This window comes from Lissotriton helveticus, chromosome 4_1 (genome assembly GCF_964261635.1).
Source record: "Lissotriton helveticus chromosome 4_1, aLisHel1.1, whole genome shotgun sequence".
NCBI lineage: Eukaryota > Metazoa > Chordata > Amphibia > Caudata > Salamandridae > Lissotriton > Lissotriton helveticus.
In genome coordinates, this window is record NC_136063.1 from 2,140,217,990 (window position 1) to 2,140,242,306 (window position 24,317).

Consider the following 24,317-nt stretch of genomic DNA (forward strand, 5'->3'; position numbering starts at 1 on the left):
CAAGAGACGTGGGACCAGACTCCCTACACATCCTGCAAGTTGCTAACTGCATCGACTCATGAGGCAACTCGCAGTTGTGCATTGGGGCACAAGAAGCCCCAGACCCGAGAACCATTAGCACCGAAGCTTAGCCCCCCTCACTCCGCGAGTGCCGCGTGGGGCCCGTTCCTGCATTTCAGCTCGACGTGTCTTCCCGGTTGCTAGCCCGTTGGCTAGTGAGCCCCCTGAAGGCAAACCTTTGAAATCATCTTGCTTTCCTGGTTGCTCCAGGCTTCAATCAATCAATCAATCAATGACATTTATAAAGCGCGCTACATACCCGTAGGGTCTCAAGGCGCTGGGGGGGGGGAAGGGGGAAGGCTTGCTCCAGCTTCCCTGCAAAGGAGAAGCTCCTCAGACCTTGCTGGTCTGACCTGAAGCCAATCTTCACTTCCTGCGTGGGTTGCAGTTGCCAAGGCTTGTTGGGTCCAATCCGGATATTGACATCGCAGTCAACTAGATCCTTTGTGGGACAGCTCGAATCCAGCTCCTGGTCATCGTCGATGCCTCCTGGTCCTCGTGCCTGCAGAGACAAGCTTCACCTCTTCACCTGTTTGCATCGTGACATCACCTGGTTCCATCCTGGTTCCTTCCTGGTCACTGGCTAGTGACCCAGACTCTGTCCTCTCTGCTTTCAGGTTCTGCAGCTCCCTGATCCACCCTTGGATCCACCTGGACACTCTTCCTTCGGCCGCCTGCAGCACTTCTTTTGCAGGTCTCCATTGAAAGCATCGACGAAACCCGACACGAAAAGACACCTATGCACCCGGATTCCCTGGGTGAGGTAACTCAAGTACTCCAGTGCTCCCATGGGTATTGACTCTTCAAGTGTCCTAGTTAAAAGGGGTTTCATTGTAGTCCACCCGGAAGTGTCCTTAATCAGTAACTTTGTGACTTCTTCGTTCCCCATTGTAAGTCAAAGGTAGATCGCGACTGTGTTCCCACACTGCACGCGTCTCCCATGGGTCTCCTACTTCCTAACCTTTGCTTCTGTAGTGTAGCCACAGCGATTCCCTAGGTCCTAGGCCTATTCACTATTTCTGAAGTGGTTCTTATACCACTTACTTAGTATATGGTTCGTGAGGCCCCTAGGGCAGAATTGTATTTGTGCAACTTATAGTATGCTTAATGAGTAACTTGTAACGTATCTCGAACTCTGACCTCATAAAGAGTTCAGAGGGGTTGTGTTAGTAATAAATACATATATATATTTGATATATACCTTGTGTGTTGTCCTTTCATTTGGTATTCAAGGGATTATATATGGTAAAACAGCTGGCTTCACATGCTCTCTGAAGTTTTAGCCTAAGACTGCTGGTCCAAGCTACCACTGGGATAGCTTGTCTATAAGGTTAACTTTACAACCACCATCAATAAGGTTCGTATAGACTGGTGCACATCATATGCCAGGCTAACTTCTCACAGCCTCCCAGTCAATTACTCTACTACCCGCACTGCCCCAGTTCTCATCAAAACAATGAGTCACTGACCATGGATGAAAAAATGGGGTCAGTCAATGCCTCTGCTCTAAGTCTCCACAGCGGTATTGGCTGTCTCCCCTGCCCAATGTGTATTCCCATCAGTATGGTGGCATGGTTAGATATATATCTGCTATTTGAAAAACAGGGGACCCCTACACATTCTAAGTTTGCTATACTTAGGGAAAGGTTATTAATAGAAAAGCAAAGAACTGTAGCAAACACTCAATCAATAAATGCCAGCTCTCTTTTAAGGTGAGACAAGACAAAGTTGCGACTTTAAATTTACAACTAAAGATATAGAATCAGATATTTTTTATATAAAAAACATTTTTATTTCATATAAATATTTTGTTTCAAAAACTTTTTTTCTCATAAATATTTCATTTTTCTTTTTCTTTTTAGATTAATCATGAAAATAGTTCTATATTCAAATTCATTTTCAGCAATTTACCTATATATATAACATACAAACATTACAGCAAAACACAATAAACCGGTCGATATTCTATTGAAGTAGGCAAAGCGGTGGATTTGACTACGCGCGTTTCGGCATTCTGCCTTCATCAGGTGACCGTCATTCGCAAACACAAGTTACACGACATACACTAAAGAGAAAATATATACAAAACATTATTATATACATTAGTCGCACATTGTTGATATACAAAATATATTAACAAGTATCACCAAGAGAGACTAGGTCAATATTTACATTTAAAAATACATAAAATCACATTATACCATTTACACACACAGCCCATTTAGCATGTTTCTCTATAACTGCAAAATTCGCCAAATGCATTTGCTTATTTTTGTAGGTAGTTACATATTTTGTAGCACATGCTCTAGTTTTACTAAATTTGGGTCGACTTGTATTTAAGAGGCATCTATTTCATATGCATGAACCTCATTTAACATAGCTGGTTATGCCTAACATGCTGCGGCTATTGCAGTATCTCATATAGAGATTTTCATTTTATTCCAGGAGTGTCCATAATTTGTTAAGAGAGAATCTTTTGTCTAACTGAAAATAGAGGTATATAGACATAGCGAAGAGAATAGAAAAAGGGATAGAAATAAGTGCTTTGGAGAGAACTTGTTCTCTTATAGAAAAGAAGAAGAGAGACTTCCAGCAATTTTTATAGTCCTAACTAGCAATTGTCATGACCTAATTCCATCATTTACCCTTTCTGTAATTCTGTATCACGTATAGCAACAGATAGGATTGTTATACTTACTGAAATTTTTAAGAAATCAATTCTAGCTACAAATATAGACAGCAGGACTTTATTATTTCTAGGTATCTCTGCAGGGCTTCTATTCTTGTCGCTTCTTGTTTGAAAGTAGATGACCTTTGGCAAGAAAGAATAAACAGAGAAAAAGCTAATTTGGCGTGAGATCTTGTTTAGTGGAGCTTACCCTCAATTTTGTCACCATACTGGCGTATTTCCTATTTGTATCGCCTAATTTTGCAGATTAGCTCTTCCCAGCTTGCACGCTTATATGTGGTAAATAGGATTTATGATTCACTCATGTTTTGGATAGTATTCTAGTCTTTTAGACACAATAGTACCGTATATTCTATTAGAATCGACTCCTTTAGTTCATTAACGCAAAGCTTTCTATTCCAGGGCAGTAGATAGTATATTTACCAATTCGTCACACTTTTCATTCAGGAACAGTATTCTATATCTGATGTCAATGTTCAGTTGCTTCAATTGCAGGTAATTGGGTACTCTTATATTTGTTCTCAAAAAAACGCACCTGGAGTAAGAATGGAATTCAAAAATATACGCGGTTCAGAAGGTTAATCTAACTGGAGGGTAGAGAATGTTATGTGGTATCGTGTTTAATTTTACCTTAATACGGTCCACACATTTCCTATTCAGATTGTGGATCGCGAAAAGCTTCTATGTTCTATTTAATGATATATGCCAAAGTTCTCATTTCGGAGGCGGTGGCTTCCTAGTATAATATCTAAATCAAAGAGTATGTAACCTTAAATCTCTTTTGGACAAATATTGGTATGCAATCGCTTTGCTATTCACGTATCAAGGTAAAAATAAAAAATAAAATGTACCTTTAAATAGCGTATTATTTCCGATGTTTGTGGGTCTATAGACTGATATTTCGGGGTTACTTCGGGCAGTGTCTTTTAATCTGGAATATAAGCAAGAACATTTACTGGTCCTATTTACACGACCAGGGAATTTTAACAAGGTATCTAGGTCCTTGGGTCGGGAGGCCTACCTTCGCATCTACAGATTGGTTCCTCTCTCGGGGGTTCTTTCTCGCCATACACGCTGGATACTCCGAATAATTGAAGAGAAAGAATTGTGGATCTATTTCCGTTTATATATACTTGGTACTCCCGCGTTTCCATTCGAAATCGCTAACACCTGTGTATGTATAAACGGCGCACTCATATTGTTGTCATTTCCGGCGCGCCCATTCCAATCTCAAGGGCATAAAGATAAACAACGGACTTCCATAGGGTGTCAAACGACGAACTGCAAAAATTGCAGATAACGTATTATATTTATTTATGGGTGCAGCTATAAACTTAAAAGGCCAAAAAGGTCTTTATCTAGAGATAATTGCTCAAAGCTAAGGCCTTCCTCTGGTACAAGGTTTAGAATTTCTTTAGAATAGATATGAAGTTAATCTAAATATATTCTCATTGAGCTCTGCGTAAATGTATAAGGCATGTGCTATCAAAAGGCTGCCAGGACCACTACATCCAATAACCTATATAATTGCTTGCTCCCATGGTATTTCTAAATTCAAGCCTTTACGAACAGTATCGAGAGTAAAAATCCAGAAGACCTTGCGTTTTCTGCGGACTTTATCAGTACATAGACCTTCTCTGGCCTCGATTTTTTTCTAGGATCATCCAACGGATGTCCTCGGGTCTGTGGTTGTTCTCTACATAATGGGCTACCAAGGGCGCATTCATTTTCAGTGTCCGTATCGCTGATTTATGTTCAGTCACTCTCGTGGATAGGGACCTTGATGATTCGCCAACATAGCCCTTTTCACAAGGGCATATCAATAGGTAAACTATGTTTTTTGTTTTGCAATTAGTCATACTCTTAGTCTGTATCCTGATCCCATTATGTAGAAATTCTTTTGTCTCAGTTGCTTGAGGACATACTTCGCATATTTATATTAGATATATATCTGGCCAGGTACATCACGTCCTGTACATTTTGTACCATTGTCCCAGAGACAAAGCAATAGTCTATCCTGCTATGTGTGCACACCGCAGGTGTATAACAGGGGTAGGTCCTCTCCTGGGGGGGTCTTTGCTGCCAGACATTCGCCAAGCCCGGTCCTGTCAATGTGTCCCTCAGTGCCCCTGTCAGTGCTGGTTTCATGTGAACTCTGGGTAGATCTTGATCCAGGAATTTGTTTAAAACACAGTTACAGTCACCTGCCAACACCAATTCCGCCAACAGATACTCAGTGGCATCTGCTAATAGCCTACCATAAAAGTGTGGACAATCCAGAATGTGGTTCATAAACATTGACACACATCCCTGTTCTCCAGGGCACCGAACAAAATCCACATACTCTCCCTCCAAATCACATTTATGGCATTTGTAACTAAATGGGACCCTCGGGCCACCCAGATCAGTGCTCCCCTTGCAAATCCGGAATAGGAGGTGGAATAGAGGTAATCCATCCATGCCTGTATGCATTCTCACCATAAATGTGTCTGCTGCAGAAAAGCTATTGAAATCAAATAACACTTCATGTATGCATAGACTCTCCGTCTCTTTTGCACCCAACCGAACCCTCTTACGGAGAACGACCTTACAACGCGGTCATTACACTGCAATAGCTTTACAACTTGGTCATTACAACGCAAGTCGTTACAGCGACTTTCGCCGGATGGTTTTCTACACTAAGGAATAGTATGAGTGACTATTCCAACACCTTCCCTACTGTTCCACACACTGGAGTTGGAATAGTAAATCATACTATTCCTAAGTCCTTGCGTTGTAACGAATGCAATGTAAACTACTGCGTTGTGAATGTACGCGATGTAACGTCATACATTCCCCTTACATTCCATGTCAGTATTTTGGTGATGTTACCTGCCATTGCTAGACTGACCTCCGTCAGCTGTAATCCCACTTCTGACTCCTGCATGACTCCCCCAGACCCCCATCTCTTCTTGCCATTTCAGACACAAGGGTGCAATCATACATGAGCAGCATAATTCCCTTAAACAGAACTCGAACCCAATGCTGCATTCAGCCAGTCCCACCCCCTCTCTAGTGCAGTTCACATACCCCTGCAACTGGCAGTTTGTGACAACTCGACCCACCGCCACAAAAATAGGGAACCCTTCACGGATTTGCGTGGCACCCTTGCGCAGGGGCCATTCTAATCTTCTCTGTATCGTTTCAGTTTTATTATATGTGCTGCCGAAGTGAGCACATCCATTTAACAGTTGTCAGTCTCCACACTGCACATTATACCAATTAAATATTGCCAGTGCTCAGTAAAGAAAATATTGACAGTTCCCATAATGGCACGGGGCAATATATATTTATGCCCAATAAGCAGATATTTCCAAATTCATTAATAATCATTAGGAAATTGCTAAGAGTTTCCAAAAGGAGTACAATGGAGCAGATGCTTTACTTTTTCACTTTTCCTGAAGATCATACACAGAGGGAGTTTACAATACCCATTAATTTGACAGGTTCCACAATAGCCTTTAAGGTGACATTGGCAGTTTCTACAGTAGTAGGTAAACAGATATTTCCAGTTACTAATATATCCCGTAAGGATATAATAACAGTTTTCACAATACCTTTGAGAAAAATATTATTTTGCACAATGCAAGGCACAAGGCAGATACTGGCAGTTTTCACATTTCCCCAGTGAAGCAGAATGTTTTATTTTCCGTACTACCACAGAAATAAAGATGTTACTGGTTTGCAGATGTCTAAATATGCAGCCATTAGAATATTTCTTCTAAAGCAGACATTGCATATTTCAGGTAAAGAATATTTTGGTAGTTTTATCATTTCCCTGGTTACATATATTGTCAGTTTCTGTGATACTCAAATAAAGTAGAGTTTCCTTTCTCAATAATAATACCTGTAAAGCATATTTCCTATTACATGCCCCATAGCTGTCTGCTGAAATTAATGTTATTTTCTTATGTCTCTGACTTAGAAGCGAATAAAAACGGCGCATCTGTATCATCTAAAAGCTTCAGCCCAATCTTGCTTTATTATTATCACCACTGAACTAGTGTTTACCACCTAAGAGCCGAATCCGATGTCATTCGGAAAAGCTGCGAATGGGATTTGGTATTGCAGAATCCGATTCGGAACCCATGTTTCAGAAACAAATCATACACATTTCCCAACGACTGATTACAATGCCCAGAAACCATTCGGGCAGTCCGAATCGGTTCCAAAAGGTATTCGGACAGCCCGAGTCGGGGCAGAATCGTACAGCTCTATGGACACGGTTTCTGAACGAGCGATTATGATGACCGATTCGGACAGTCGTTCCGTTTCGGTCTGCCTGACACAAAAATGGCTGTAAGAGTCTATGGTGGGCCGTTGCGGGCCCCCCTTGACCCGGAGAAGTCCAATTAGGGCCCGTGGGTGTACCCAAGTGACCCCTCTTCCCAACCATGCACAATGTGGTAGGCACCATTGAGTGCCTGCCACACGGGTAAAGTTTTTCTCCAATCACCCCTTTTTTCAATGGGAGCCTGTGTTCTCGCTCGGAACACAGCCTCCCATTGAAGTCAATACAAGTCCGACCTAACGATGTTAGGAACATTGTAATCGGTCGATCAGGACTTGCAGGACCCGATTCGTTCGGAAACGATTCAGAGACTGATTCGTTCAGAACAGTTTCCGAACGACATCGAAATTGACCACTAGTGTTTACTCAGTCCTACCTCTATATTTAAATCCAATAGACACCAAGACTTTCAAAAATGCGCACATCAACCACTAAGCTTATTATGATGTGATTGCCTCGTTTATTTTGCACACATTAAAATACTGTGACTGCAACAGAACTCTGCAATCTTCCTCTGCACCTCTAATCTGTCTTCAAAGATTGATGCACAGAATGAGTGGCATATGATTTTGCGCTTAAGCAATGACAACAAGAATTGGCTAAGCTAATGCATGTTGTCTTGCCCATTTTTTATCCCAACAAACATGGCAGAGAGAGGAAAGCCTCGTTCTGAGACTGTGCCTCCCCTACCAATTAAAAGTCATTGTACAAGTTGTAGGAACATCAAATTGGGATGACCACCCTGCGAAACGACCACCCGATAGCTAATTGAGCAGGAGAGTCCAGTGGACAGAAGGAAGAATATGGATCAATACTTCACATCATGTAGCTATGACCTTGAAGACAGCCACATCTCTTCCACATAATCCTGTAATCCGTGGCTACAATGCCATTGAAGCCAACACGACACATGCCTACCTGAGGAGGTAACCTGACTTCCTTAGTAAGGTTATTCATCCAGCCAGATTTCCAACTTATTCTTCATTCAATGGGAAACTGCAAGAAGTGTATCTGCAATCTCTCATAACTTCATTTGTAAATTAAATCATCCAATTCTCTTTTAAACGTTGGGAGGTCTATTTCCAAATCTGCCTGAGGGAAATCCATTTTAATATCTGCCATTAATAATTCAAACCCACTGAATATAATTGAATATTAATCTACAACATATAAAGCTGTGGCTTGTTTAGAGATCACGTCTGCTTTCTTGGCATAAAGATATGAATATGCATTCATGGGTGGAAAAAACACAAATGAGGCAATGCTAGGCAGTTGGGCGAAAGTTTTACACACTCCCTTAACTCCTAACACAGGAACACATATGAACAGGCAGGGACAACTTAGTCCATTTGCATTCAATGTGCAGTACAATGTCTATTAATATTTTAAACTTCACAGCAACAGGCTCGCGGCATGACTACACTCAGACTACATCCATTAGAGGCTGCATAGGATGAGAACGGATAGCATTTTAAATCCAGGTTTCCTCATCAGAACATAGATTTTTTGGGGTATATACGCATTTTAAAACAAGCTTATAGTGCCAGAGCCCGTGGATCAAATACCACTGTCCAGCAGAAAAATAAAATACAAAGGTTTCAAAGCATCAAGCATTGGCTAAGTCAATAAGTCTGGCATTGGCAAAGGTGCAATGTTGTTTTAAGTATGAAAGTAATACATTATAAAAATCCTGCAATTTACAGATGGCATAAAAAAACAAAGTGTTGGATGAAATGCTTGAATTAATCTCAGCCACTGTCGTATGCTTGGGCTGCATCCCAATCCATATTTTTTCGCCACCATGCCAAATCAGTTTGGACCGAGCCATATGCAAATCAGCCTCCACCCTGCTCCAAAGGGAACAGTTCAGCCCGACTGCCAAGCTAGGTCCTCCCTGAACCAGAACACAAGCAATCCAGAACTGGTTTCGCCCTTACTAAGCATTCCATCCATCACCTTGTGGTTTTTGCATGTTGATTTTGCATCTACAGATGGCATGCACATGTTTGCAAAGAAATAGGTGAAAATTACCCATTACAAAAATACATTAAACATAAACTAAAGCAGAAATAAAAGCAAAGATTTACCCACCAGCCTTGATACTGAAGTTGACAATTGTTTAGGCAGATGACACACTTGCACAGCAAAATGCCATCACTTGAAGTGAAGAAGCCTAGTGGATGATAGGATCTGACCCATTGCTGCAAGCTCTTTGCTTTGGTGGGAGAAAATATGAAAAAGAAAAATGTGAATAAGACTTGAACAGGGCAATGAATGAAGATGGCAAACCGATTATCATGTACTATATACTATGTCTATGTATATTGTTTTTGGAAAACATGATGCTTGCGAGACAGCTAAAGCTGTCTGTAGACCAGACCTAAAACATCTCAGAGTACACCTATAGGAAATCTGCCTATTCTGCATGTTTACCCTGGATTTTCCCCTTTTGCTTGACCCTATATTTTTGCTGAATTTAAAACTCTGTGCACTTTAACCCTGCTAACCAGTGGTAAAGTGCCAGTGCTGCCCCATCAAACATGGTTGAATTGATTAATCCAAACTGGTATATTTAACTTGCCTAGAAGCCCCAAGTATGTAGTACACAATGTACCTAGAGACTAGGAAGTAAATGCCATTAGTGAACATCAGCAATTATTGTGCAAGCTATTAAGGTGGCAGTGCAAACATGGCTTTAGGCCTACCATTTTAGCCTGACTATAGCAGCTTAAACACTTTAGTTTAGCCTGTCAAAATAAACTTGTTTGACAGGTCAAAACATACCTTTTAAATATCAGTAAGTCACCCCTATGTAAACTTGTAGCTCACAAGGTAAGGTACATGTTATTTAAAAGTAAGACATATAAAAGGTTAATGTCAAATATGTCCTTACAATGACAAGACATCAAGAGCGATTTACACTGTAACAGGGTTAGCTGTCCTATGTAGTAACCAAAATACAGATTAAAATCCTAATACTGTGTCTCGGTAATGGGACTAGTTAGAAAACAAATGAAACACCTATTTCTTATACTTAATAAACCTTCAGTGCAATGGTGAAGTTTCTCGAGGCTAATTTGCATTTGCTCTGCAACTTCTCCCAGCCAGCGATTAGCATTTGAATAGGTGTGAAACATTCCTCCCAGGAGCTACACAAGAGGTGACTGTGGCTGTCAGAAAGACTTGAATGGGCAGGGATGACTCTTTTTAGCTCACCAGAAGGGTGAGGGCTGTGAGCATCATATTTGGCAAATCCTGCCTGAGTGTCAAATTCTGATTTACAGGTCTGCTGGGTTCACACATACCACCTGGGGCATTCTTGAAAGTAAGGAAGATGATGCCAAGACATTTCTCGTGTATCAACCGTCTGGTTGCTGAAGAATTATTCTTTTGTCCTAACAGACTCCTGTCTTTGGGTTTATTGGGGTACTGTTGCTGCTTCATATTAGATTTAGGTGTTAAATGTAGGAGTGGACTACGATTGCCATTCAGCACTCCCCACACACACCCTCAGCCCTGAGAGCCCAAGTTTAGTGTGGTCGAAGAAGTTTGTTTACCTCATTGGTTAAGGTGTACCCAGAAGTCATTACCACCCACTAGCTTGAGTCCAAGGGTCATAAGGATGACCTCCTGCTTAAACTACAGGAATACAGTAACTACAAGAGACCTGTAACAATCTGAAGAAACGCTTGCCAAAAAAAGAAAAAGGTTAAAAACGGCATCTGTTGATCAGATCAAATGGCAACAATGCAAGTACACTTGTACAAAGTCAATCACTGCTAAACTAGGCAACCCAGTTTGCATCCCAATGAAATATGATGTTCTCATTCGGCTGTTAGACTGCTGTCTTTTGTACAATGCATTTGCAGTTGTGTGCATAGGGAGGTGGAATTGAAATTTAGTTTGTGGGATGGACACATTTGCAATGACATTTATTTAATTCTGTACCAACATTGCTAAAGGAAGCATGAGAAGCCCTCCAATACATACCCCATGCCAAACTGGTACATTGAAAGGACAGTCGTTGATAAAATGCTCCGTGAAGCCTCATGCCCTCAAACCTCTATGGACTAGACTCAAGGTAGTGCTGTGTCCTTTGTGTGGCACTGTATAACACCTGCATTTACTTTAAAGTTTAGGATGTGGAATTTAAAATATACACCAAAACAAGAGAGATAGATTTTTAAAACAATATATTTCAGGAATGTATAATTAAGAATCATAAGTATACATCACAACAATCTTTATATTACCATATAAAGCAAATAAGCTACAATTCAGTACACAATAAGGGGACTGTTCATAAAGGTACATTTGGTTATAACTTTACCTTTAAAAATTATGGGGCGCAATTCTTGGCTCGATTTCCAGTGAACAAGCTGACTTCTCAGAGTGTTGGGGGGGCGGGTTCTCTCAGACTCACTTGCACTCAGTCTTGTTCACTTGCATTCAACTTACTTTTATTCACATTTGCACTCACTTTTACTTATTCTGACTTACTCAGTCTCACTGACTCATGCAGTCTCACCCAGGCCCACTCCATTTTACTCGGTCCCACTCATTCCCACTCAGTCCCACTCATTCTCACTCATTCCTATACACTGAATCTTACTCTAACTCACACAGACCTCCTCAGTCTCACTTGTTCTTGTTCAGTCCCATCCCAGTCACAAGGACTCATTTTTACTAATTTAATCTGACTGTGACTCACTCAATGTCACTCAATCTCATTCTGACTCATTCTTTCTCACTTAATCTGACTGTGACTCGCTGATTCACACTCAATCTCATTCTGACTTGCTCAGTCTCACTCTAACTCACTCAGTCTCACTCATGTAGTATCAATCATTCGCACTAAATCTTACTCATTCTCAATCAATCTACATCTGACTCACTTAGTCTCACTCAGTCTTGCTCATTCTCATTCAGTCCCACTCATTATCAATCAATCTAACTGACTAAGCCTCACCTAGCCTCACTATGTCCCACTCATATTCACTCAGTGTTCTAATTCTCACTCATTCTTAGGCACTCAATCTCACTCTAACTCAATATCATTCATTCTAACTCACTGAATCTGACTGCGACTCACTCATTCTCACTCATCCTGACTCAGTCTCATTCTGACTCACTCAGTCTCACTCTGACTCACTTAATTTCCCCAGTCTCATTCTGACCCACTCTGACTTACTCAGTTTCACTCATTCTCACTTATTTCACTCAGTCTCACTCCGACTCACTTGGTCTCGCTCAGTCTCACTGACTCAGTCTCACTCATGCAGTGGCACTCATTCTCAACCAGTTGCACTCTGTCTCACCCATTCTAACTTTGTCTCACACGATCTAACTCATTCTCACTCATTTCCACTCATTCTCACTCATTCTCAATCAGTCTGCCTGATTCATCTAGTGTCACTCAGTATTGCTCATTCAGTCAACTCATCCTCAATCATTCTTGCTTAGTCCTGCTCATTCTCACTCATTTTGATCCACGAAGCCTCACTAAATCACACTCATTCCTACTCATTCTCACTTTGTCCCACTCATTCTCACTTATTCCCCCTTAGTCCAACTCATGCTGACTCACTCTGACTCATATTGACCCCAGTCTCACTGATTCTCTCTCACTGAGTCTCACGCATTCTCTGACTCACTCAGACTCTGACTCGCTCAGTTGAATCCTATCTCACTCAGTCACAATCTAACTCACTCAGGCGCACACACAGTAATACTCAGATACATTCACTGTCATTCTCCCTCCCTCACACATATTCAGTTTTCACTCACACTCGCGCTTCCTGTCACTTATTCTCACTCACTGCTTCGCTCGATTTCAGTCATACACACACACATAGCCACATAGACATGCTCACTAATACACATGCTCTCTAACAGAGACTCACACTGTAACTCATGCACACCCAACATTTCAAAGCTTCTTTTAGTTCTCTTGTTGCCTCTGCAGGTGCAGTTTGAACTCCTGCTGTTCATTTATCCTTGGACCACAGGGTTGAGATACCTGACTGTTTTGTTACCGGCATGGGCAGTATTTTAATATCCTGGCTAAATAAATTAGGAAACCCCCTAAAGCCAGTATATGTTCCTCTTTTCGGTACATAATTTGCACAGTAAGTATAAGAAGAAAGCCATTTAAAGGGTTCTAGAGCTGCCTTTATCATTCCTGACTGATACTTAAAGTAAACAAAGACAGAAAGGCCATGTTAAGAATGAATACAGATGATTTTCTAATAAGTTTTATTTAGGTATCATGTCCTTTGCACAATCCTAAATGTGAACAGATGGGCAGTATTTCTGTTGTTGATACCAGGTTTCAGTTTCTGCTTTTTCACCTCACCCTTTCACAACGAAGTGGGAAAGCATTGGGTAACTGGCTGGCATGTGGCACCAACACTGCAGGGCTTTATCACTTTACAGATCCGGAGGCACTGGGGGTGGGCAGGGCCCTGAAGCCAGGGCAGAGTTTTCTCCAGCCCTGGACTGTCTCTCTGATGGCTGTTGTCTTCATGCACGTATTTATAAACCCTAAAATGTAGTTGTAATCCACATTAACATTCGAAGAACTGCAAATTTGAAACAATGTAAATTCTGAATTTTGATTCAAATTGTGGTATTCAATATTCCCAATCAGACCCATTGACATTTTAAATACCAGTTGGGCATTTAGCAATGCAGCCTGTTTATAGCAATTACACATATAATGGACGTTTTCAGATTTTGTTAAATTAAATTAAGTGATTTTTATAATGTTTACCTATTTTTTAAAGTCGGTGTGGGGGAGTAGACAAGTTACAGCATCCCCAGATGTTTAAAGCATGGACTTTTTTTTCTTAGATAGGATGTATTTGATTTCCAACACTTGTTAATTTTCTTAAGATTTTCCAGGTTCTGCCTTTTTATCTTTTCAGGTATTTCATCCAGCTAATGTTTGTATTGTAACACTTCTTGCTTTGCATATTTTCATTTGTATGGAAGCAGCTAAGATGTATTTTCCAGTACTGCTCTTTAAGTGTCTTCTAAAATGTGAAGTCCTCTCTTTCGCCTTCAGGTATTTTTAAGTTCAGTATACTTTTGTACATCCTCTTTTATTCTGAGTGCTACTACTAGGCTTCTATTTGTTGAATGGGTATGCGGTCAGTCCATTTGTCTGAATTATTTTGCCCATATGTCTATTTATAAAAAAGTAGGAGCATGCTCTAAAATGCTATTGCTGCTACTACCATATGTTCTGGTACTCATGTATACACTGGAATGATTATGCCAGTAATCTATCCCAAAATAAACTTATATGGGGTAAGAATGAAATTAAGCATATACGGGCACATGCATCAACGATAATTGCATTCGCAAACGGTGCGAATCGCAATTTTCGACCGTTTGCGAATGCAATTATCAAAATTGCAATGCATCATGTATTTCTCAATTTTAGGAATCGCAATCATGTTGCGATTTCTAAAATTGCGTTTGCATTTCAGAAATCGCAATTTCAGATTTCTGAAATGCAATGCATGAACATTTTTAAATTGCGAATTTTCAATTTGGAAGGGGTAAATTAGCATGAGGTTGAACCTCGTGCTAATTTACCGAAAACCTTCAAACATGCAAAAAAAAGCATTTTTGAAAGATGCACTTTACACACACACATGTCCTTGGGACATGTGTGTGTGTGTAAATTGCAGTTAAGTTTAATTTCAGGGGTGCAGGGAGGGGTTCTTTGGACCCCCCCCTGCAGCCTTGAAATTGCATTTTCAAATTGCGATTCGCAATTTCAAAATCGCAAATTGAAAATGCCTTCCCATTGATTCCTATGGGCCTCTTGGCCCATAGGAATCAATGGGAAGGGTTTTCCTTAATTGCGATTTGCAAATTGTGAATCGCAATTAAGGAAAATTACTGAATCGCTAAAAAAAGCGAATTATTCATGCATTGCCGTTTGCGAATCCTTAATTGCGATTCCTTAATTTTCGCAATTAAGGATTCGCAAACGGCAACATTGATGCATGTGGCCGATAGTTCAATAATATACATTTCTTATCAATAATCACTGTATTCTAATTCGGTTGGCGTCTGTAATTGTCCTTTATAGTGTGCTGTAGGAACCTTTGTCCCTAGACAAAAATACATTATTTAATTAAATGTATCTTGTTCTATAAATTTGACAACTACTGGAAGAAAGTGCTTAAAGAATTCTTATTGGCCAGAATTTGAGGAATAAGGCGAATTGATAGTTATCCGCAGTCATGTCTTTCCTGTTTATTCTTGTTTTGTTTGTAAAGTGTGCACTGCACACTTCAGTTGTGCTAGGTAAGTGAAGAGTGAGAAGATCTACAACATAATTAGATGCTTTCTGAGATGACTGTTAAGTTGCTTATGGTAGAAGTTGTTTCATGATTTCATCAGTTAATGTCTTTGTCCTGTTGCATGTGTTATGTTCCTCATGTTTACAGATTTGTACCATGGTGGCTTTGTAATCTCTTGAATTTTCTCAGATTTTCTCTAGGTGCTTTAGTTCCATAGGGAGGGAGGAGGGATGGAACTCAGGAAATAACCCTTGTCTGTTCATTATTAACCTATTTGTTGCTTTACTGTGCCTTGAAACTTCTTGAGTCTAGAGTGGATTGGTTGAAAAGATGAGTTGGCCCCAAAGTCAATTAGGTTTGGCACTCTGCAAAGGCTGGTAAGGAAGTATGTCTAAAGGAGAGGGCACATGACTGACATTTGCAGTTTGTTATGGGAGTAGTTTGGATGGTAGCTTGGGAAGATAGGGCTTCTTGTTTGGTAACATGCAATATTTTTCCTACTGATAGGCCAGATGCATCAGATTGTAATGTGGATTCTGGCGTGACCTGGCAACCACTGTATGTTTCTGAGGGTGTGTCTGATTTTTGTTCTTGCATACCAAACATTAGGCGTTCGGCTGCGTTCTGGCTTTTAAAGTCTTTTTTTATTTGGTATATGGGAAGGCATGCCTATTTGGTGTTACTGTAGTCTAAGCAGGATTTGACTAGGCTGCCTTACTACGATTGGGGTTATTAATATGAATGCTTGAAGGGCAGGGTGATTTTGCATACTTGAGTAATATCAAGATTTGTGAGTTAAGACTTAGGTCAGCATGTTGTATTATTTATAGGTTGCTGCTCTTGAATGCGTGATTTTCATAGTGGTCCATATTCATAAATGTAAACTTACACATGTAGATTTACTCCTGGGCCAGAATGTAAGTTGCCATTTTTTTGCTATTTAATAGTAGACAGTTCTAGGGGTGAAGGTATCCTGGACTGGATTTACAAGTGTAAAGTCACTACTAGTAATTTGGCACATGTTGTGGGAAAAGTTTAGGGAAAACAAATATGGTTTATTGTTATTTTTTTAACAATTCTAAATATTTTAATGTAAAATATAAATGTAAAATTAAAAAATAATTATTTTTTATCTTAAGCTAATAAAATAAAATGCTAGAGTGCATTTTCAGGCACTCCCTCAGTCCATACCACATTTACTATAAAAATGTGTTCCTAGGTGAGCGGATATTTCTGCCTTATTGACGGAGATCTTCACCCTGAATAGATAGAAGAGACAAAGGTCCCTGCACATAGGTTTGTGAATAGCATTTTCTAGGACATGAGTACTTCTACCGCAGTATTACTTTATGTACTGCAAAATACAGTTTATGAATAAGCCCCGGTGCGTTGAGTTGTTTGAGGAGGTGGAATTGTCTTTCGAACAATATCTTAGTTTCTAGCCTGTTCATTATTAAGCTGTTTTGCCCTGTCCAGATTTTAATTGCTTTGAGACTTGTTTTGCAAATTTGCCTTTTTAGGTCTGAAGTGCGACAACAAATGCACAGCATGCACTCTCTCTAGCAAGAGACATTTATGCATCAAGGAATTTGGAGCTCAGCCATTGCTTACCTTTTGTTAATAATAATCCACATTTGTAAAGCGCGAACAATCACCCGTAAGGGTCTCTAGGTGCTGGGGGCTATTGGGAAGATTAAGCAAGCTATTGCCCAGAGTCACATGGTGCTAGGCTAATCTGCCGCCGGCCCCAGGGATCAAACCGTGATCCCCAGATTCCAGCGTCAGTTGCCCTGGCCTCGGCGCCACACCTCTCCCCCTTTGTTGACTTCATTGTCACTCATTTTCTGGCTCCTAAGTGAGCAGCGCTGGCAAATTCACTTCCTGTTCTTTCCTCGGGTGAATAGACCAAGTAAAGATTGATTGTCTTTGATTACTGTCCTTCCACGGCTACTTGTGTTGGGATTGAGGATTTTTATTTCTTATTCCCCTATCGTTGCTTGTCGGTTGTTAATTGCCCCGTTGTCCATGTTGCTGTTTTAACCACCCAACCTCCGTTGCCAGTGGAGCATTTTGCTTCTCCCAACCCCATTGTTCATGTTCCTTTTACCTCTCCCACCCCTGTTGTCCATGGTGCTTACACCTCTTCCCAACCATTTTGTCCATGTTGCTTTTACGCCCACCAACCCCTCTTGTCTGTGTTGCTTTTACCTCTCCCCCCCTCCACTGACTGTGTTGCTTTTACCCCTTCCATCCCTAATTGCCAGTGTTGTTGTTTTTACCTCCTCTTGCCTGTATTGCTTTTCCCCCTCCTACCCAACGTTTTTCATGTTGCTTTTACCTGCTCCCACTCCCCGTTGTCCGTGCTGCTTTTACCCCTCCCATCCCTGTTGTCCATGTTGGGTGTTCCTCTTTCCACCCCCCATTGTCCATATGGCATTTACCCCCTGCCACCCCTATGTCTGTATTACTTTCCCCCAACCCGCCCCTCCCTCTGCGTTGAAAATTACCTCGCCCACCCCTTGGTCCTTGTTGCAAATACTCTTTCTCACCCACCTTTGCTTGTGTTGGAAGTTCTCCACTCCCACCTCCCATCCAAGTTGTAAATTACCCCTCCCACACCCCCTTTGTTTGTTTAGCCCCACCCGCCCTAAGAAAAAAAAGTGCCATGTCACATCGCTTTTTTCTAACTTTACTTTTAGCCATGCTCCTATACAAAATGGCTAGATGAGGCTTATTGGCTTTGCCTGTACTTGTCGAGGCTTGTTTTAAGCTGCAATTGTTTGTCTGTTCCCATGCGTCAAGCAGGAAAATATGCATATGCCGAAAAGTCCATTTTGAACTTTAATGTGATTTCACACATGAATTATGAATAATATTTCTGTGATACAAATGGGTGTGTGAGAAACATGATTTACTTTAGTAAAAAAAACCTTATTAGAGCAAAGAAATATCAGACGGAGATATTTGTCCTCATCTTGTTTTTGTATATTTTCCTTATAACTACTTCAAATACATAATTCATTAAGTACTTTGGAAAGTCTGTGTAGTATACTGAAATAGTGAGTGTATTTTTCTGGAAGTGCCAAAATGAAAATTTGGTTTGGCTCGTGTTTATTTTTATGCAGCCTTTCTTTCTGGGGCTTGATAGCTGTACATTATTGGGTAAAAACATATATTGTGGTAACATGACCTCATTAGAATACGACGAGTTGAATCTGTAATTTAAAGATACGCTTTCGTTTTCAATACAACTAAAAGATGCTTTTTGACTGCATGAATTTAATGCTACGTTCGTAATAAAGATCCTGTTCAACTTTTCGGTTGAATTGAAACACGCTTAGAGAAGTATTGACAGTCCTTTTAAAAAATGTTCAATATGGGGAAGGAGCTTCGCGCGCATCCGAGATGGACGCGTGAGCACAGGGCTCCCGGGACCGTCGCCGCCCTCCGCATATATCCTGTAAGATATCCTGATTATGAAGACGGGTTATTGGAGATGAAACTCAGCTGATATCTTAGTTGCTTTCAAAAATTGATTTGGACTTCGGGAACCATCACAACAACGAATTGAACTTTTGAGGCCCACCCTACGGCCACACCTGGGGCTCGAGTCACTGAGACGCCCGGGAAGTAGTTGAACAAAAACGGCCCAAGGGGTTCTGCTCATTGCCCTGGAGTTAACTTTCGGTTTCGTTTTGTGTGTCTTTGGCCTCGTTCGATCACCAGACTGATTCAATTGCCCGAGGTCCAGTCAAACTCAGCAGGTCCATCGTGTGCCACTGATCGCGAGTGTCTGTGTGCTGAGCTACGCTGCCGCTACTGCCACTGGCACCCGTTTTTGAAGACTCTGGCGGGTTGACCGCGAACGGCCATTTTCACCAGGTCTCACGGGCCCCTCGGGGGCACACTGCCCAATATGGCAGGCAGGCCCGACAACGAGAAGCGGAAAACCAACACGCATCTTCGGGGGGAACTGGCCAAACGAATGTCATGGATCGATATACCCATCCCAAGGGGTCCCCCGGAGGTATGAGTAGGACCCTGGAAGAGGCTAAGGAAGACCCAGCCGCGCCGATCGACTTGACTCTACAAGACGTCATGGGCGCCATTGCCAATATGAAGACCTCCATTGGCCAGCAATATGAGGCTCTCGCCCTTAAACTCGACACTGTAGCCATTGATGTCACTTTGATTAGAGCGGACTTATCGAAGACTAATGAGAAGGTCAAATCGTTAGATCTGAAGACCTGAAGACCTACAGCCTCACGGCCGATGTGTCCGACTTGCAGACGGAGGTCGGCAACCTGCGATCCTCCAATGATCTCATGGCTCGTCGACTGGAGTAGTTGGAAAATAGGGCCCGACGCAATAACGTACGTATTATCGGGGTCCCTGAAAACTCGGAAAATCCTACTGCAGATCTCCTTGTGGAGGACCTCATCCTAAATCATCTTGCCCCCACGGGACTGAGTAAATTCTTTGCTGTGGAGCGTGCGCACCGAGTGCCGGGTGGGACACCGAAGCCGGTGCCCCTCCGAGACCGATCATAGCCAAAATTTTTAACTTCCGAGATAGAGACGCTATCCTGCAGGCATCAAGGGTGGGCGGCCCCGTAAAGTTCGAAAACACAACGGTGAGCTTTTACCCGGACTTCATCCAGTTCGTTCAGAGACAAAGGATGGGGTTCCAGGGGGTGAAGCGAAGGTTGAGAGACATGGACTTAAAATATGCGATGCTATTTCCAACTAGGCTTCGTGTCGAATATGAGGACCGGACATTTTTCTTTGATCGTCCCCAGAAAGTGAGTGACTGCTAGATACATTACCAAAGCGGAGCAACTGAACGGGGCACTTGGGTGGAGCTGAGGGTGGCGTGTCGGAACAAGAATGACAATATGGTTCCCGACTTCCGAACAATTAACAATCCGTACAGCTGGGTTCGATGACTTTCGTACTAATCTGATTTATTGTTGCATACCCGTGGGTGGCGGGGGGCGTGGGACTCTTTCCTCCTCCGGATTTCTTTTTGTAGACTAGTTTAATGTCAGGGCGACAGGCACACTGCAAGTTGGGGTGGCTTTTGAGTCTAACACAGGGGTGCAGGGTGGGGGGTATTGTAACGAGTTCAAGTTGGGGGGTGGAGGGGAGTGTTTGGGTGTGTTTTATTTTTTCTCAAGGCAACGTATTGTTTACTTATTGGATTTGGTCACTGTGTTCGCGAGGGGGTGGATTCTGCATTCATTTCCGGGATGGGGGGTAGTGGGTTGAAACTATTGTGTTGGAATGTCAATGGGTTGGGGGATAGGATAAAGCGGGGAGTAGTGCTACAGTTGTTGCGACGCCTCTCCCCTGATGTTGTGTTGTTGCAGGAGACGCACTTGATTGGAAATACTTGTCACGCCATGAATCGGATACCGTCTCGCTGTACACTCTGGGTTCACCTCTGGCTCTAGGGGCGTGGGCATCCTAGTCAAGACCTCCCTCCCCCTTGAAATAGACAAGGTGATTCTTGATGATAGGGGGTGCTATGCCGCTCTCACCGGGAGATGGGAGGGGAGGACTGTTTTGCTGAAATCTGTATATGTCCCGCCTGGTCTACAGACCTCGACCTTTGCAGATCTTGGGCGTGTGGTGTTGGGGCTTCCGGAGGGCATCCTGATAATAGGCGGGGATTTCAACTCGGTAGTCTCCGGTACCCTAGATCGCTACCCCCATAGAGATCTCACTAGGTCGCAGTCCTGGTCGAGTGAGTTTTTGGATACACTGGGGCTGGTAGATTGCTGGCAGCTGATGCACCCGGACCAGATACAATACACTTTCCACTCTGGGGCCCACGGCAGTCTTTCTAGACTTGACTATGTTTTGATGCCGTCGGAACAGGCCTCCTCTATCAGGATTATTAGACACCTGGCCCGGGGCATATCAGATCACACCCCACTATGGCTTCAAATGAACAGGTTGCTCCGATCAATCCCTGGTATCTTTGCAATCCCAAAACCCGTGCAGAGTTGATCAAGTCCCTGGATCAGTATTTTGCCGAGAATGAGGGGTCCGTGTCCTCTTCTTTATCACTGTGGGAGGCATTTAAGACGGTCATCCATGGACAGGCACTATCGTTAATCGCTGGTGCCAAGAAAAGTAAAAAGGAGGAGGTGGTCCGTTTAGAGACTGAAATAGCTGAGCTTGAAAGGGAATTGGAACTGGGAGTGACTCGTGATAAGCTTCATACCCTCAGCCTCAAACAACTAAATTACAAAGCCCTGGTTACGGATGCTGCGAAAGTCATGAGTAGAGAGCAACAGGGCAGATTGTATGATGTGGGAGATAAGGCAGGGAAATTGATTGCCTGGCTAGATAAAAAAGAGAGCGCGAGTCGTGTGGTTCCAGTGATTGAGACAGCTGATGGAGTGTGTGTGACTGATCTGACTGAGATCGTTGAGTGTTTCGCGGACCATTTCCAAACTGTATACTCCCCAGTTTCTGATAGACCTGAAGAAGACTCTCATCTGTTGCTGCGTGACTTTGTATTGCCTTGCCTGTCTGAAGCGGGCAGGGACCTAATGGACACAGCACTCTCGGCGGAAGAGGTGGCCATTGCTATTCGATCCGTGCGTTCGGGTAAAGCCATGGGTCCTAATGGTTTGCCCATCGAGCTATGCAAGTTGTGTCCCGATAAAATGGCGCCGTACCTCCGTGACATGTTTTTAGAGTCGCGGGACGTTGGCTCCCTCCCTCGTGATCAGCGTCTTGCTACCATCGTGGTGATCCATAAGGAGGGGAAACCGAGGGATCGCTGCGCGTCCTACAGACCCATTTCGCTTTTAAATGCCGAACCAAAGATTCTTGCCAAGTTGTTGGCAAACCGCTTGATAAAAGTAATCGTGACTTGATTCACCCGGATCAATCCGGTGTTATCCCACACCGCAATACTGCACTCAACCTGTGGCGTCTGCATGGTGTTCTCGCGAGGGCCGCGTTTCTGCGCGAGCCGGCCATTTTGGCTTCCTTGGACGCTACAATGGCCTTCGATACACTGGAATGGCCATATCTCTGGGCTGCTCTTATGAAATTCGGCTTTGGTCCCGGGTTCATTGGCTGGGTGAAACTCTTGTATGAGGAGCCATTGGCGCAGGTGGTAGTGAATGGTCGAGTGTCTAGACCCTTTGTCCTCGGGAGGGGCACGCGGCAGGGCTGTCCGTTGTCCCCACTTCTTTTCGCCCTGGCCCTGAAACCTCTAGCCGCCTGGTTGCGATGGGAACCTTCGATGAAGGGTATTCAATGGACCCCGGAATTCGAAGATCGCATATCGCTCTACGCAGACGACATTCTGTTGTACCTTACGTCCCCTCGAAAATTGTTGAATGTTTTGATTGATGTGCTCACCTCGTTTGGTAGAAATTCTGGCCTAGTGATCAATTGGGCCAAGTCCTGTGTATATGTGCTTTCGGGTGGTTCCCCCTCCCTGCCGCACGGGTGCCCTCTCCAGGTCTCGCACACCGTATTTAAGTATTTGGGGATTTTTATATCTTTGGATCCAATGGCTCGCTATGAACATAATCTGCTCCCTCCTCTTCAGAAGTTACAACTTGACATTGTGGGTTGGCGCAAGCTACCGCTTTCGCCACTCGGGCGCGCAGTTCTTTTTAAGATGATGTCCCTACCGCGATTTTTATACGCTCTCCAGAATACATTTGATATTATACCGGCGAGTTACTTCCGAGAGATGGAGAGTCTTCAGAGGCAATTGATCTGGGATGGACGCCCGCGTATTGCCCTTCCTAAGCTTACACTCCCCTGGTATGACGGGGGTATAGCACTTCCGGATATCAGGCGATATTACTGGGCCTCTCAGCTGGGAGCGATTAATCATGGAACGTACGCGCTGGCCTCTAACCCTGCATTTGAGATGGACAAATATTTGTTACCGGGCGGGAACTACAATAGGGTGCTTTATTCCAAAGCAGCGGGAAGGGAACTATCGGGACCCACCAGGATTGCGGTCTGAGTGTGGCACGACGCGAATGCGGCAATGGGATGGAGGGATCGTTGTATGCATCTGAAAGACTGGGATGCCTTTGGAAGACAAAAGGATTTGAAAAATGGGATATGATTGGTATCAGTAGGGTGAGTGATCTTTGGGTCAAGGGTAAAATCAAGACCTTTGGGGCATTGAAGACAGAGTATGAATTGAGTGACAGGGAATTCTTTCAGTATGCACAGATTCACCAAGCATTGACTTCGGTTTTTCCTGGGGGCACTAACGTCCCCGAATCTTCCCCACTCGAAGATCGGGTGCTTGACGGCTACGTGCCCGACAGCACTATTTCTTTGATATACAAGAAATTGATTAATGATCGGTCGGATTTGTTGGTGCGTCTCAGGGAGGTTTGGACCAGTGACGGCTTACAGTTGGACGACGAGGACTGGCAATCTGCACTATCCTCGCCTAAGGAGGTCGCGATCCCAGCCCGTCTCCAACTCGTGCAGCTCAAAATCCTACACCGTGTATATGTCACTGGCCCGCGCTTGATTCGTATGGGTTATTCCTTGGATGGGTTATGTAAGCGTGAATGTGGACTGGTCGGAACCTTCCTCCATATAATTTGGGAGTGTCCGGAAGCAGTGGTGTATGGAATCGTGTCCACACTGTGATGGAAAGGGTCACGGGAGTGGCATTACTGCCCGAGGCCAGGTGCTGCCTTTTAAATGTCTGGGAGCCAAATGATTACGATGCGGCACAGAAGCAGTGGGCGACTCTTGGGAATATGATTGCTAAGAGAGACATCGCACAGTTGTGGCGTTCCCAGCGGCCGCCCACGGTATCGGTATGGAAGGAGAACATGGACTGGTGCATGTTTAGAGAGAAGACGGTGTATGTGGCTAAGGGCAGACCTAGGAAGTGGAATAAAATTTGGAGCCAG

The 24,317-nt window shown here is 43.0% G+C and overlaps 1 long non-coding RNA gene and 1 other non-coding gene across 2 annotated transcripts in view; both read right to left on the reverse strand.

Moving 5' to 3' along the window:
- Window positions 1–1,996: 1,996 nt before the first annotated feature.
- LOC144827816 (uncharacterized) overlaps window positions 1,997–24,317 on the reverse strand; it is a 97,534-nt gene continuing 75,213 nt past the window's right edge. The window contains exons 2-4 of the long non-coding RNA XR_013610392.1: window positions 9,171–9,294; window positions 2,759–2,872; window positions 1,997–2,125 (exon numbers count right to left, since the gene is read on the reverse strand). This is a non-coding gene — a long non-coding RNA (uncharacterized LOC144827816). The remainder of the gene's footprint in view (window positions 2,126–2,758; window positions 2,873–9,170; window positions 9,295–24,317) is intronic.
- Window positions 5,860–5,966, reverse strand: LOC144829870 (U6 spliceosomal RNA). Its single transcript, XR_013610859.1, has one exon. It is a non-coding gene; the product is annotated as a U6 spliceosomal RNA (small nuclear RNA).